Source organism: Pinus tabuliformis, chromosome 7 (assembly GCF_031772625.1).
Source record: "Pinus tabuliformis cultivar Carrire ecotype Pingquan chromosome 7, CPIR1, whole genome shotgun sequence".
In the NCBI taxonomy this organism is placed as follows: domain Eukaryota; kingdom Viridiplantae; phylum Streptophyta; class Pinopsida; order Pinales; family Pinaceae; genus Pinus; species Pinus tabuliformis.
In genome coordinates this window covers 1101236927-1101253399 of record NC_142293.1, presented here as the reverse complement: position 1 = coordinate 1101253399, position 16473 = coordinate 1101236927, and the positions used below count along the sequence as shown (strand labels likewise).

At 40.9% G+C, this 16473-nt stretch overlaps 1 pseudogene; it reads left to right on the top strand.

The window, feature by feature from the left end:
- LOC149251396 (uncharacterized) overlaps positions 1-16473 on the top strand; it is a 70506-nt pseudogene that overhangs the window by 47937 nt on the left and 6096 nt on the right.

Genomic DNA, 16473 nt, shown 5'->3' with positions numbered 1-16473 from the left:
TTTGCAAAGGGTTGGTTAGTTTGTAACTTCTGGGAGACTGTGGGAAAGAAACTCTATTTCTTCACTGTGTATTTTTGACAGAGAATTAATGAAAGACAGCAGCTCTGTTTCATGAGATTCTTGGGTTGTGAGTGTAGCAAATGTGTCTCTTATGTTTTCATATGTATTTCGTTATGTTTCATAATTCAATTCATGTTCATTTCCAGTGAAATTTCTGATTGAGATTAGGTAGAATTCAATTTTATTGCTTTGCCTGTGGGAAAATTTCATGTTCAGTGTTCTTCTTCTGTTGAAAAGGGTTCACGTTCCTATGCCCTTTTCACATTCCTCAGCAATCTCTCCGTTACGCGTTATTCCAAACTAAATTGCTACACTTTCCACCTGCCTTGCGTCACGAAGTAATCTGTGCCTTTGTATTAAATTCTCTGTTCTTTGCTGACCGTTGGTACCATACCATCCCAGAAGCTCGGTCATTCATAAAAATTGTTTCTTGTATCCATATTCACTTACTAGCCTAAGAACAATATTTCTTTGTAAGTAATCTCAAACTGTTTTTTGCTTATCTATTCACTGAGCGTGACTCGGAGAGAGCCCTCTCCTGTTCTGGTAGGGCTAGCTACCAGACTGAGCGTGGTTTGTGCTTACGCTGATTTTGCCTTCCTTCAGCCTAGGGCAGATTTAGGTGCTAACAGAGCCCACAATTCCTCAAAGCTCCAAGCAATTTGGATCAACTATTTCTTGAGTATCGATATCCTCATGCGCTCGTTCTTTCCAATCCACCATTTTCAACGATTTTCTTGCTACAAAAACCATTTAATCAAGTCAATGATCATCTTTTGAAAGAAAAATTTGGATTAAAGCGGTCAATTGAGCAAAAAGCATGTAAATTTTTTGCTCACGACATCGACGTGACTGTTTTAAAAATAGTGGCGTCGATAGTGTGGTTGGCAATTTTAGCCACCCCCGATCAGCACGATTCTGTGTTCGAAATTCACGTCGACTGAGGGCAAATTGTTTTTTCCAAAAGCTCCATGAAACAAAAAAAATGGATAAAAACAAGAAAAAATAGTATGAAAGTGGAGGTTAAGGTCTTGGCTCTTACCTGCACCTGATGGCTCGGTGAATGACCTCTCGGATCTCCTGCAATCTGCTCCAGAAAAATTAGGGCACAAAAGGGTAAAAAGCTCTTCACACAAAGGTAAAATGGTAAATGGTAAAAAAATAATTACTTTTTCCTATTTTTATTCATTTTTTATGAAAATATTAGGGTTTTTAAAGTGTTTTTGACCTATTTTTCCTCAGAACTGCATAATGCATTTACCTTTTTTGTGCATCGACAGGGGACAGATTGTTGACGATGATACTTGAGTCTCGTTTAAGCTCTTTTCTTGGTTTGTAAAACTCAATGAAAATATCTTCGAGTATTTTTCCATTTTGACTCGTTAAATAAAATAAAATGGGGAGGTCAGATTCAACTCTTTTCTGACCTTTTAAACATGAAAATGTTTCCGAGCTCTTGTCATTTTTAACTCGTTAAAGGATGCGAAGCATCGTTTACCCAATATACGTTTACCCCTTTTTTGAGATGGGATAAAATATTTACGAAAAAGGTACTCCTTGACTGAAATGGTCAAGCAGTTCTCTCAAGTATTGTTTTCTACCTTTTTGGGCTCGAGAGACACAAATGTACGAAAAGGGACCATGTGGAGTTTTCTTTTCCATGTCTTTTTCAAACTCTCTAAACATGAAAAAGATACTGAGTTACACCTTTGTCGGACTCGTTAAAACATTAAACGACATTGGATTCATCACCATGACGAACATGAGCTTATCCTTCCTAGGGCTCATTAAAATTACTAGGTCAGATTCATCTGAAGGATGAACTTACAAGTACATGCTATCCCCTTCAAGCTTGCAATAAAAAATAATTGGGATACTTACCAGAAATGGTGGGGGAAAATTTGGAAATTCTATTGGTTCTGTCGGAAGCTTACTCTTGAACATGACATTATCTATTTCGTGTCGGGTTGCGATATCCTCCTTTCATCATTGACCTTCTTGGGTTCGGTCATTCATTTTTGCCTTCCATTTGATCTCTGCCACGTCATCATGACCACCGATCGCAAGGATCCGAAAGCTTCCAAACTCCGTAATTGTGTCGCTGATATGTTCAAGAATTATTCCCTCTGTAGTTACACTTACTCCTTATTCTTTGGACCATCTGAAATGATTTTCATCCTTTTTTCTCGTGTCGATGATGTGGGACACATCATGGCCCTCCTTCGACACGGTCGCTTCCTGTCGACTTCATCGCATTATCCAGGAAGCTGGCCGAGAGACTCCCTTCCATTACCTTAGAGCTTTCATGCCCTAATGGCAAGTTCTTCGCACTCGATGACAATTTTGCGTCATTGGATTTCGATTGGGTGATTTCACCGGTGTTTGACATCATTCCCTTTATTCACATTTCGTGAACTATGTTGCCAGTACCTGGAGAGCCATTGTCATTATTGGTGGTTTCTCTTGTGCTTGTTAACGGTTCACATCATTGATCGGTAATCAAACAACTTATTAGCATGTTCAACTTCGACACATTCATTCGCATGTAAGGATTTGTATTTTGATCGGGTCATTTGGAGCACAAGACCGTGGGCTAAGTGTTACACAACATTTTGTCACTGTCCCTATACTCCCCATTCCTTGATCCTGAAGGACCTCTACAGTGAACCCTACATGCTTTCCCTTCATGAAGAAAATCCCATTGTGTCCCTCTTCATGAGTAGAACAATTCCCTTTTGCACCATTTCCCCAAAATGTTTTGTTTTTCCCAGTTTACAAGACTGGCACTAATGACCCTTATCCTCCTCGTGCCGATATGCAGGGATTAACACTATCCCTAGTGCCGATCGAAGTGACTGAGCTTTGTTCCAGTTGCGCCGATACTCTTATGGAAAGTTTTTAAAATAAAGAGCCGAAGATTCTAGCTATAGAAGCTTCGTAACGGAAGTTTGGTAAATGGTTTGGCCGGATGGGGTTGAGGATGTTAGTTTGGGCTCCTTTCCCCTATAAGGATGGAACTACCTCAAGAGATAAGACCTTCTCCCATGATAAGAGGATCCATCTCCCATCCATTCATGCTATATAAACCTCCATTTTTCCCAAGCACAAGCTAGTGTTAGTGTTAAAGTGTTAATATTGGTGTGCTAGTGCTAATTAAGTTTGGAGTAAACAACAAGCTATTCATAATTTTAGCTCTCTAGTTATGTGAGGGAGAAGTGTGAGTTTGGTTTAGTGTGAAGCCTAAAGGGAAGAGCCTTAAAAATATCATTGTTGAGACCATCATGGAATGCTAGCAGAAGTGTGTGGGAACCTGGTTTTGTCGGAGGAGAACGACAACATCAAGACAATGGTTGTAATCTCTTCTTGATTCAATATATATGAAACTATCGATTGATTTCCTACATGATGTGTCATCTTACATGTCCATGGCTTAATGTTTCTTGACTTGTTAAGGAGGTTGAATTACAATTTGTCTATTATAACGGTTGTTGTTTGCTGTTGTTTACTTGTTTCATGGGTTTGAAGAAGGAAACGAGAGATAGCTAGAGCGAGCAAGCAAGGTCATCACCAAACGGGACAAGCGTACTAAGAGGTAGGCCCTCTTAATTGGTTATAACTTAAGGAAATCTTCTATAGAATGTATCGGTTGTGGCTAGACCCATTATCGGGTTAGAGGAATTATTTGTGTTCGCACTCATAATATTACTTCACCACAAATTGGCAACTCCACTGTGGACTCCACCACAAATTGGAGACTCCAAATTGGTAAAGAGATTGACTTGGATTCATCTCTTTCCCGTCTTGCTCTTCCTGAGCGAGACTCTCTTGTGTCAACCTTGTTAAAAAATGAAACAAGGGTCGTAAGGATAGTTCTTGGTCTTGTGTCAATGTCATTAAAAAATGAAACAAAGGGTGTGAGCATAGTTCCTTGTCTTGTCTCAAGCTCGTTAAAAAATGAAACAAGGGTTATGAGCATAGTTCCTTTTCTTGTGTCAAGCTCGTTAAAAAATGAAACAAAGGGGGTGAGCATAGTTCTTTGTCTTGTGTCAATCTCGTTAAAAAATGAAACAATGGTCTCAAGGATAGTTCTTTTACTATGCCAAACTCATTTAAAAATGAAGAAAATCCCTTTTCCAAATTGAGTCTTTGATTAAGATCTCGTAAAATTCTAGTCGAGTCTTTCCAAGATCTCGAATGTGAATCTTCATTCCATCCACCTAATTGACTGAAATGAAGCTTGGGGGGCACGTACCTTGATTGAGTCATTATGATGGGGGTATGCAACTTATAGCAAGCATAGTTTTTCGTTTCAAGCTTGTGTAAACATGAAACCAAATCCAAGCAGAGTTCTCCATGGTTCAATCTTGTGTAAAAATGAACCCATTTACATCTCGTGATTGCTGTTTTTATCAGCTGAATTATGCTAAATGAGCCTTGGTTATTTCATTCCATCGCCACCATCTCTTTAGCCGATCATATTCTTTCACTTGGTTGTTTTTCCTTTCCTGAGGGACCGCAAGATGAGTGGTTTTATTAGCCAACCTCTTGACCATTACATGTTTTGAGTAGTTCCTCCATTGCCAGAACTAGTTGCTACCATTTATACCACTCGTTCGTCCAGGACAAGTCACCTTTAAGTTCTTTTTTGACTTGTAAAAGATGAAAAGAATGCTGAGTGTTTTTCTCTTTTGACTCGTTAAAGAGAATAAAAGGGGGGGTCTGCTTTCAGCTCCTTTCCGAACTTTTCAAACACAAAAAGATAGTCGAGCCCTTGTCATTTCGAAATCATTAATGGATGTGAAACATCGTGCGCCCAGTATACGTTTTCCCCTTTACCGGGCTGGGATGCACTATTTACGGAAAAGGTACTCCCTGATTGAAATGGTCAAGCAGTTCTCTCAAGTATCATTTTCTACCTTTTTGAGATCGAGAGACACAAATGTACGAAAAGGGACCATGTGGAGTTTTATTTTCTGTGTCTTTCTCAAACTCTCTAAACATGAAAAAGATATTGAGTTACACCTTTTTTAGACTCGTTAAAACATACAACGACATCAGATTCGTCACCATGACGAACATGAACTTCTCCTTCGTAGGGATTGTTAAACTTACTAGGTCAGATTCATTCGAAAGATGGAATTATAGTGCAAGCACATGCTATCCCCTTCAAGCTTGTGATTAAAAAATAATTGGGGTGTCTGCCAGAAATGGTGGGGGAAATTTGGAAATCTAATCAGTTGTGTCAGCAGCTCACACTTTGAACATGACACTTTCTGCTTCGTGTCGGGTTGGGATATCCTCCTTTGTATCGTTGACCTTCCTGGGTTGGGCTGTTCATTTTTGCCTTCCATTTGATCTTTGCCACATCATCATGACCACCAGTCATATGGATCCAAAAGCTTCCAAACTTCTAGTTGTGTCATCGATATGTTCAAGAGTTGTCCTTCTGCAGTTACACTTACCCCCGATTCTCTGCATCATCCAAAATATTTTTCATCCCTTTGTCTCGGGTCGATGATGTGGGGTACATTATGGCCTTCCTTCGACACAGTCGCTTCCTGTCGACTTCAACTCATTATCCGGGAAGTTGACCAAGAGACTCCTGTTGGAAATAATACTGAGAGGGGGGGGGTGAATCAGTATTATCATATTAATAAAACTTTTTCATTTCCATAATCAGATTCATATATGCTACTTCCACAACTTCTTATGATTAAGTTAATCGATCTTCAATGAGTGCATTAGAACATTATCAACCATATTATCAGTTAACAGATGCAGTAACATAAAGTAGATCATCACACATAAGGCACACACATGAACACAATGATGTAAGGTGGAAACCCAATGCGGGAGAAAAACCACCTGCTGCAAGTCATCTCAATCTTCTTCTTAATAAGAAAATTCTTTTACAATATTTGTACTGGTGCAGCCTTATACCAGTACGGGAGCTACAACCCCCTTTGCTCTTGTACTAGCCGATCCATTTACTAGTACGCAGGCTACTACCTGCTACAATTCTCCAAAGATTTCCTTTAGCTCTTGTACTAGCTTAGATACTAGTACGTAGGCGCCGGCCTACAATCTTCTCTCCTTCAAGTACCACGTTTCATCAATTTTCATACTGGATACACTGAAGCACAACCCATAAACTGAAAGGCCACATTTCATCCAATTTTCATACTGGACCCAACAACAACATTGAAGCTCAAACAACCTTCTGAAACACCCAATTAACTGAAGTAACCAGATCAACAATAATAGGACCAAACCCAGAATACAACAATGATAAACAAAGATTTTAAGAGAAGGAAGCACCCTGCTCAACTGCTAGCCTGAGTCCGGACTCACCCTGCTCAACTGCTAGCCTGAGTCCCGGACTCACCCTGCTCAACTGCTGGCCTGAGTCCCTGGACGCACCCTGCTCAACTGCTACCCTGCGTCCCTCGCACTGAGTCTACTGAACTGTCTGCGTCCCGGCGCACCTGAACCCTTCTGCGCCTGCGTCCGGCGCACCTGAAACTCTTCGCTCCTGCGTCCCGGACGCACCTGAACCCTTACTGCACCTGCGTCCCTCCGGGCATAGATGATTTCAAGACTTCAGAAGTAACCCAGACAATCAGATCCACAGATCTGAACATGCGCCGAAGAGATCTCGGTCCATCAGTAGATTCACCTTGTTTAGATCTAGACCAGATCTAGCCCTCATAAGATATTCAACCCAAGACTTACCAAATCCAAATGATCTCCTTTGCTTTATATAGGCAAGCTTCTCCTCAAAACATGGAACAATACCACGAGCCGACACCATAGAAACACAAAACCGTCGGCTAGATACCACACAAGAAACCCCCACGTGCTTTTCTCTGCCTTGAAATGTGTGCACTGGGTGGACGCACCCCCTGAACGGCTGACTTGCGTCCCTGGACGCGGGTTCTGCATGGTGTACCTGTGGGTACGCACCTTCTGAACTGGCTTCCTGCGTCCTTCATAATTTTTCAATAAAATGAGAGCTGATCATCAACTTCTGCTGCTGACTTGAAGAATAGTGAACTACCACCTGAATGGGTTGCCATCAAGGACAACACTTTAGCCATAATGCCAACAATCTCCCCCTTTGGACTTGATGGCAAAGCTTACTAAGAACTTGCCATTTGATTCCTTTGAGCTGTCCTGCATCTATGTATTATGTTACATCTGATATCTCTTCTGAATGTATATAAGTGAGATGGTCTTCTATGAGGGGGGTTGCCATCAAGTACAACACATGCATCATAATGCCAACAATCTCCCCCTTTGGACTTGATGGCAACAACACCAGATCACTCTCCCCCTTTGACATCAAGGGCAAAGGGGTATGCTCCCCCTAAGAACATGCTCCCTTTGACTATGAACCAGATCTGCTGACGTCTCTGAATGAGCTCCCCCTTTGTATATGTCATGGTGCTCCAATCTGATAATGGTCTTTCTGAGAACCAGCTGAGATGTCTGCTCTGCTGTATGGTGATTGTTCATGGTCAAGCTCCCCCTGACTGTAAGCAAGGTCTGCAAAAAGATGTTCTACAAGAAGAACATGACTCTATATATATCATAAATGACCTTCCTATCACCCATCACAATAAGGATCATCCATCCAACCAAGTGGGAATACATCAGAAATATGAGAACCAAATACATTACATCTTCATCCCATGCATAGTGGGGGACATAGGCCGTTACATGACCTGAAGAGATGACTATAATAGATAGACCATTACAACATGAGTCTTGCTACGACCTTCCAAACATCTAAAGATCATGACAAACAACAGCACTGTATAATCTGCTCCATAGAATCTGTCAACATCAACTCATAACCATCCAGATCTACATGAATCAAGAGCCATCAAATGAAAGCATCAGCATCAATCAACATATGTATGAATAACCATCCCTGTATCCAGCCAACAATCCTCATCCATTTGTGCCAAGAAAGAATTCATGCATCATGCTCATGTTAACATCATCATGAAATGCGTATGAGTAACTCATCATCATCATGTCTCCAACAATGCGACTTTGAGTAATCATCCACGAAATCAGCCAACCTCATCCATATATGTGCCAAGGATAATAAAGACTTCATACAAGCATCATTAGAGAATCAACCATACATCTGATCATGTGACCAACTCATAATAGCAAGATGAATCATAAACATTGTCACCAAGGACCATAATGCCAACAATGCATTTAGGACAAATGCTCCCTCTGAACCAGTGCCATCTGCTAAATCTGATCATGCATATCAAGAAGAATCAGCCAATAAATGCTTTGAGACAGGTACGCACTTCATCTTCTGCTGCGCTGCGTCCTGTTGCTGCAGGGACGCACCTAAAAACACTATCGCGCCGCGTACTTTTACTCAGGGACGCACCCAAAATTACTATTGCGCCGCGTCCTTTTGCTTCAGGGACGCACCTGATCCTCAGTCGCTCTGCGTCCCCACGCAGATTTTCAGTTACTGAACAGCGTCCTGGACGCACCGGGACTTGGTCTGGCCTGCGTCCGCACGCAGGTCTCCTGTTACTGCACTGCGTCCTGTACTTTCATCTTCCTCTGATTCTGGTATGTCTGTACATTGTACTGTGCCATCCTTTTCTGACTGTACTTCCTTTTTCCTCCATATCTTCAAGCGTGATGATGACATTTTCTCCTTTTGATATGGTGCCCGAACTTTGTTCCTGCATTCCTTGGCTATATGTCCAAGCTTGTTACATGCATAACATCTTACATGTTTCATATTCCTCCTGTAACAATCAGTAGCTTTGTGACCAAACATATTGCAGGCAAAGCAATATCCATAAAAGTACCTTGATTGAGATGACCTTTCTGCATAATGGTCTTGAACTCTTCTTCTTCTACATCTAGCTACAACATGTCCAAGATTATGACATACATAACATTCAACATTATTCATAGGAGGAGTAAAGGATTTTCTTTGAGGAATCTTTTTCCTTGGTTGATGATGAGATTGATCTTTCACTTCTTCGTTGATCACTTTAGATTTCCTTTTAGAGTTTCTTGCCTCACCTTGTGAACTAGATTCACCTTCAACAGATTCATGGAAACCAAGACCAGTCTTTATAGCAGGGGACCTTTGACTACTAAGAATATCATCCAATACTTTAGAGCTATCTTGAAATCGTAAAAGCTTATCCTTTTCTTCTAGTTTACCTTTCAAGATATTTACCTCAACCTGAAGCTGTTCTTCCTTTTCAAGAGATTTCTTTTTCAAAACTTCTTCAGCTTTCCTTCCTTCTTCCATTTGTTCCCTTAGTTTGAGAATTTCTTTTTCATGTTCTTCATACAGATCCTGCTGCATTTGACGAACTCGGAAGGCACATTCCAGTTGAGATTTTAAGCTGGTGACTTCGTTTTCTTGTTTTGCAATAGCTTGGAGTAGATCTGTATTCTGCTTCTTTGATTCTTCAAGATCTCCTTTTAGTGAGAGGATTGTAGCTTCAAGATTTTCATAGTAGTTGGATCTATCTTTGAGTTTCTTGATGGTTGTGCTTCTTTCGTTGACTTCTTTTGTTAATGATGTCACTTCATGCTGCAATTTTTGACATTGGTCTTCCTTGTCCTTGAGTAGCTTTCTTACCTTGTTTCCTTCTTCTAGTTGTGCCCTTAGTTTGGTAGCTTCTTCTTTGAAATCACATTCCTTTTTGTTTAATAGATCTTGTTGATCTCTAATTTTGTCTGTCAGCTTTTTAAATTCTGCCTCTATTTGATATCTTTCTTGTTCACCCATAAGAGCAAATTCAGTAGTTTCGCTATCACTTTCATCTCTTTCACAAGGAAATATAGCTGGAACATCAGAGGATAACACATTCATACCTGATAATGACTCTGAATCTGATTCTGAATCTGAAGAGCTTCTTATGCCTAATCCCCAATCGATTCTTCCACTGTCATAGTTCTTCTGAGATGACTTCTTTTTCTTATTAGCTTTCTTCTTAAGCTTCTTTCCCATTGTTCCAAGGATCTCCTTCAAGCGATCAAGCTTCTATCAAAGGACCTGCTCTGATACCAATTGTTGGAAATAATACTGAGAGGGGGGGGGTGAATCAGTATTATCATATTAATAAAACTTTTTCATTTCCATAATCAGATTCATATATGCTACTTCCACAACTTCTTATGATTAAGTTAATCGATATTCAATGAGTGCATTAGAACATTATCAACCATATTATCAGTTAACAGATGCAGTAACATAAAGTAGATCATCACACATAAGGCACACACATGAACACAATGATGTAAGGTGGAAACCCAATGCGGGAGAAAAACCACCTGCTGCAAGTCATCTCAATCTTCTTCTTAATAAGAAAATTCTTTTACAATATTTGTACTGGTGCAGCCTTATACCAGTACGGGAGCTACAACCCCCTTTGCTCTTGTACTAGCCGATCCATTTACTAGTACGCAGGCTACTACCTGCTACAATGCTCCAAAGATTTCCTTTAGCTCTTGTACTAGCTTAGATACTAGTACGTAGGCGCCGGCCTACAATCTTCTCTCCTTCAAGTACCACGTTTCATCAATTTTCATACTGGATACACTGAAGCACAACCCATAAACTAAAAGGCCACATTTCATCCAATTTTCATACTGGACCCAACAACAACATTGAAGCTCAAACAACCTTCTGAAACACCCAATCAACTGAAGTAACCAGATCAACAATAATAGGACCAAACCCAGAATACAACAATGATAAACAAAGATTTTAAGAGAAGGAAGCACCCTGCTCAACTGCTAGCCTGAGTCCGGACTCACCCTGCTCAACTGCTAGCCTGAGTCCCGGACTCACCCTGCTCAACTGCTGGCCTGAGTCCCTGGACGCACCCTGCTCAACTGCTACCCTGCGTCCCTCGCACTGAGTCTACTGAACTGTCTGCGTCCCGGCGCACCTGAACCCTTCTGCGCCTGCGTCCGGCGCACCTGAAACTCTTCGCTCCTGCGTCCCGGACGCACCTGAACCCTTACTGCACCTGCGTCCCTCCGGGCATAGATGATTTCAAGACTTCAGAAGTAACCCAGACAATCAGATCCACAGATCTGAACATGCGCCGAAGAGATCTCGGTCCATCAGTAGATTCGCCTTGTTTAGATCTAGACCAGATCTAGCCCTCATAAGATATTCAACCCAAGACTTACCAAATCCAAATGATCTCCTTTGCTTTATATAGGCAAGCTTCTCCTCAAAACATGGAACAATACCACGAGCCGACACCATAGAAACACAAAACCGTCGGCTAGATACCACACAAGAAACCCCCACGTGCTTTTCTCTGCCTTGAAATGTGTGCACTGGGTGGATGCACCCCCTGAACGGCTGACTTGCGTCCCTGGACGCGGGTTCTGCATGGTGTACCTGCGGGTACGCACCTTCTGAACTGGCTTCCTGCGTCCTTCATAATTTTTCAATAAAATGAGAGCTGATCATCAACTTCTGCTGTTGACTTGAAGAATAGTGAACTACCACCTGAATGGGTTGCCATCAAGGACAACACTTTAGCCATAATGCCAACAATCGCCCCCTTTGGACTTGATGGCAAAGCTTACTAAGAACTTGCCATTTGATTCCTTTGAGCTGTCCTGCATCTATGTATTATGTTACATCTGATATCTCTTCTGAATGTATATAAGTGAGATGGTCTTCTATGAGGGGGGCTGCCATCAAGTACAACACATGCATCATAATGCCAACAACTCCCTTCCAGTAACTTAGAGCTTGCATGCGCTAATGGCAAGTTCTTCGCACTCGACAACAATTTCACATCATTGGCTTTCAATCGAGTGATTTCACGAGTGTTCAACTTCAGTTCCTCTATTCACTTTCCATGGATTGTGCTAAGATTACCTTGAGTACCATTGTCATTATTGGTGGTTTCTCTCGCGCTTGTTAAAAATTTACATCATTGACTAGTAATCAGGCAACTTTCTAGCATGTTCGACGTCGACACTTCTATTCACATGTTAGAATTTGTACTTCGAACGGGTCGTTTTGGAGTGCAAGACCCTGGACTCCGATCACAAAATTCCAGGTTGCGAAGTGATGTGACATGGTTATGGTGATGTACAGGTCTCTTTCAGATGGAGGGTTGCGACCATACCATAAGTTATCATATGTGATCCTCTTTATATGATGGTTGTGCCCATGCCTGGATCCATTTACATGATCATTCTTTGGATGGTTGCATCCATACCATGATTCATGTATCATTTGACAGATTTTTTAGTTATGTATATGTATCTGTACTTGCTTGTAGGTTTTCCAACGAAAAATTCTGGTTCCCCGCACTGATACATAAAGCATTTCATCCCTCACTTTAGTTCAGCCTTCACGTTTTAGGGAGCATCTGTTACACACCATTTTGTCACTGTCCTTGTACTCCATGTTTCTTGATCCTGGAGGACTTCTACAGTGAACCCTACATGGTTTCCCTTCATGAAGAAACTCCCATTGTGTCCCTCTTCATGAGAAAAACAATTAACTTTTGTACCATTTCCCCAAAATCTTCTGTTTTTCCCAGTTTACAAGACCGACGCTAATGACCCTTGTCCTCCTCGTGCTGATATGCAGGGATTAACACTGTCCCTAGTGTCAACCAGAGCGATTGAGCTTTGTTCCAGTCACGCCGATCCTCTTATGGAAAGTTTTTTAAATAAAGAGCCGAAGCTTCCAGCTCTAGAAGCTTCGTAACGGAATTCTAGTAAATGGTTTGGCCAGATGGGGTCGAGGATGTCAGTTTGAGCTCCTTTCCCCTATAAGGATGGAACTACCTCAAGAGATAAGACATTATCCCATGAGAAGAGGATCCATCTCCCATCCGTTCATGCTATATAAACCTCCATTTTTCCCAAGCACAAGCTAATGTTAGTGTTAAAGTGTTAATATTAGTGTGCTAGTGCTAATTAAGTTTGGAATAAACAACAAAATATTCACAATTGTACCTCTCTAGTTGTGTGAGGGAGAAGTGTGAATTTGGTTAGTGTGAAGCCTAAAGGGAAGAGCCTTAAAACTATCATTGTTGAGGCCATCATGGAATGCTAGCAGAAGTGTGTGGGAACTTGGTTTTGTCGGAGGAGAATGATAACGTCAAGACAATGGTTGTAATCTCATCTTGATTCAAAATATATGCAACTATCGATTGATTTCCTACATGATGTGTCATCTTACATGTTCATGGCTTAATGTTTCTTTACTTGTTAAGTAGGTTGAATTACAATTTGTCTATTATCATAGTTGTTGTTTGTTGTTGTTTACTTGTTTCAGGTGTTTGAAGAAGGAAACAAGAGATAGCTGGAGAGAGCAAGTAAGGTCATCACGAAACGAGATAAGCATATTAAGTGGTAGGCCCTCTTAATTGGTTCTAACCTAAGGAAATCTTCCATAGAATGTATCGGTTGTGGCTAGACCCATTATTGGACTAGAGGAATTGTTTGTGTTTGTACTCATCATTTTACTTCACCACACTAATATTACACAAGTCCAGGTTGTTAGGCGATGTGGCATGGTCATGTTGATATACATGTCTCTTTCAGATGGATGGTTGCGACCATACCATGAGTTGTTATATGTGATCCTTCTCATTATTGGATGGTTGCAACCATACCTTGGTTTTGTTATGATCCTTTTTGCTGGATGGCTGCGCCCATGCCTTGGATCCATTTACATGATCATTCTTTGGATGGCTGCGTCCATACCACAATTCATGTATCATTTGTCAAAGTTTTCAGTGATGTATATGTATCTATGCTTGCTTGCAGGTTCTCTAACGATGGACTCCGGTTCCTCGCACACACTTGTAAAGAATTTCACTTCTCACTCGAGTTCGGCCTTCATGCTTTAGGGGGCATCTGTTACACATCATTTTGTCACTGTCCCTGTACTCCCCATCCACGATCCTGGAGGACCTATATAGTGTACCCGACATGCTTTCCTATCATGAAGAAACTCCCATTGTGTCCCTCTTCATGAGCAGAATAATTCCCTTTTGCATCATTTCCCAAAAATCTTCTGTTTATCCCAGTTTACAAGACCGGTGCTAATGACCCGTGTCCTCCTCGTGCCGATATGCAGGGGTTAAAACTATCCCTAGTGCCGATCAGATCGACTGAGCCCTTTCTCAGTTGCGTCGATCCTCTTTTGGAAATTTTTTTAAATATGGAGCCAAAGCTTCCAGCTCTAGAAGCTTCGTAACGGAAGTCTGGTAAATGGTTAGGCCGGATGGAGTTGAGGAGGTCAGTTTGGGATCCTTTCCCCTATTAGGATGGAACTAATCCAAGAGATAAGGCCTTCTCCCATGAGAAGAGGAACCATCTCCCATCCATCCAAGCTATATAAACCTTTCTTTTTCCCAAGAAAAAGCTATTTTTAGTTTGGAGTTAGAATAATCAGCAAGACATCTATAGTCTGAAGTTTTCTAGTGTATGTTTGAGGGAGAGTAATGTGCTTTAGTGTGATTTGAGACTAGAGGGAAAAAGGCCTTAAAGCCTCTATCATTGGGGCTGTCCATGAAGTTCTAGCAGAAGTGTGGGAACCCAGATATGCCAGAGGAGACCAACAACGTCAAGGCACCGGTTGTAATCTCTTTTTGATTTATATAAATGCAACTATTTTGATTTCCTACATGAAGTGTCATTTTACATCTTTATGGCTTAATGTTACTTAACCTGTTAAGTAGGATGAATACAATATTGTATGCTATTACATTTGTTGTTTGCTTGTTTCAGGTGTGTGAAGGAAGGAAACAAAAGATAGTTGGAGTGAGGAAGCAAGATCATCACCAAGTGGAATACTTTTCTAAGAGGTAGGCCCTATTAATTGATTCTAGCTTAAGGAAATCTTCCATAGATTGTTTGTTTGTGACTAGACCCGCTCTCTTGGACTAGATGAATTGTTTGTGTCCACATTTAGAATTTACCTGTATCACAGGAGGCCAGTGATGATTTGTTGCATAATTTTTAATTCACCATGGTGTAGATGACCCAATCTCCTGTGCCATAGTTCACCAACATCTCGACTCTACACTTTTTCAGCCTTACCTTTCAATTTAGCGCAATCTCCCACCTCAATTTTGTATAGGTTCTTCACTCAAATCTTGATCTATTTCACTTGACTATGGCTGTGTCTCAGAAAGGATTTCCCTTTACTCAAAATAAAATCATACCCAAAATCCTCCAATACTGCTACAAAGATCAAGTTCTTCTTCAACCCATGTACAAACGTAACATATTTGAGGCTAAGAGGAGAGGCTTTCTACCTCTCAAAGATGACAGTACCAATTCCTATAGCACTGTACCTCCCATCATCCTCCATTTCAATATGCATATGGAGATCCTTCTCCTCTAGGCTACTGAAAAACTCATTACACCCTGTCATATGAAACGAGGCACCAGAATCAAGGTATCACACACTCCCCATAACAGTGTTGTCCATGCATGCTATTAGGGTGAAGTTTAATTCTAATTATGAGTCTAGTGCTTCATCTTCTACACCTCCTAAGGCTTCTTCGTAGACTTCTTGCGTACACATTTTGTGGCATAGTGGCCGAATTCATGTTAGTGGAAGCATTTTATCTTGCTCAATTCTTTATTCTTGCCATTATTTTAGTTGGATTTAGGTTTTCTTGGTTCTTCTTTCCTTTTCCCTTCTTCTCCTTTCCAACCAAGGAAAAATTCTCTTCATCCTCAGCTCTGGATGATGTTCCATCTCTAGTATTTCTCCTAAACTCTTCTTAAACCAAATCAGACCAAAACCTTTCCCAATTCAATAAGTTTTCACTTCCATTCACAGAGTCCTGGTAGTTGTGCTAGGATTTTGGAAGGCCTATAAGAGCTAGGCTCACCAGGTCATCTTCTGCAACATTCACGCTAACCCCTCCAAGCTCATCATGAACTTGTGTAAATCTGGAGAGATATTGTAGAATGGTATCATTCTTCTGCATCCTTATTTTTCAAAGTTTGTCTTTCAGGACAAATTTTCTATGGTCACTAGTATTTTTGAATAGCTCAGTCAATGTCTTCCGCATAGAAAATTGTGTCTCTTTTACATGGAGATTTGAGACCACATGGTCTCTCACACCTTCCAGAAGAATTCTTCTGGCCTTTGCAATATCCTTCTTCTATTGGGCTAATTGTTCTGGATCCGACTGCTAGGGTTTTGTAATATCAATTTTAATATATTCTAACACACCATTTTCATCGAGAACTGCTTCTATTCAATCCTTATAGGTTATGAAATTATAGCTACCCTCTAGGACATACTCCAATCTTAGTCCATTGAAATACATTCTCTCAATTCTGAAGAAAAATTGCTACTTTGAGGCTGCAAATTTGAAATTCCCAAGAGACAAGTTC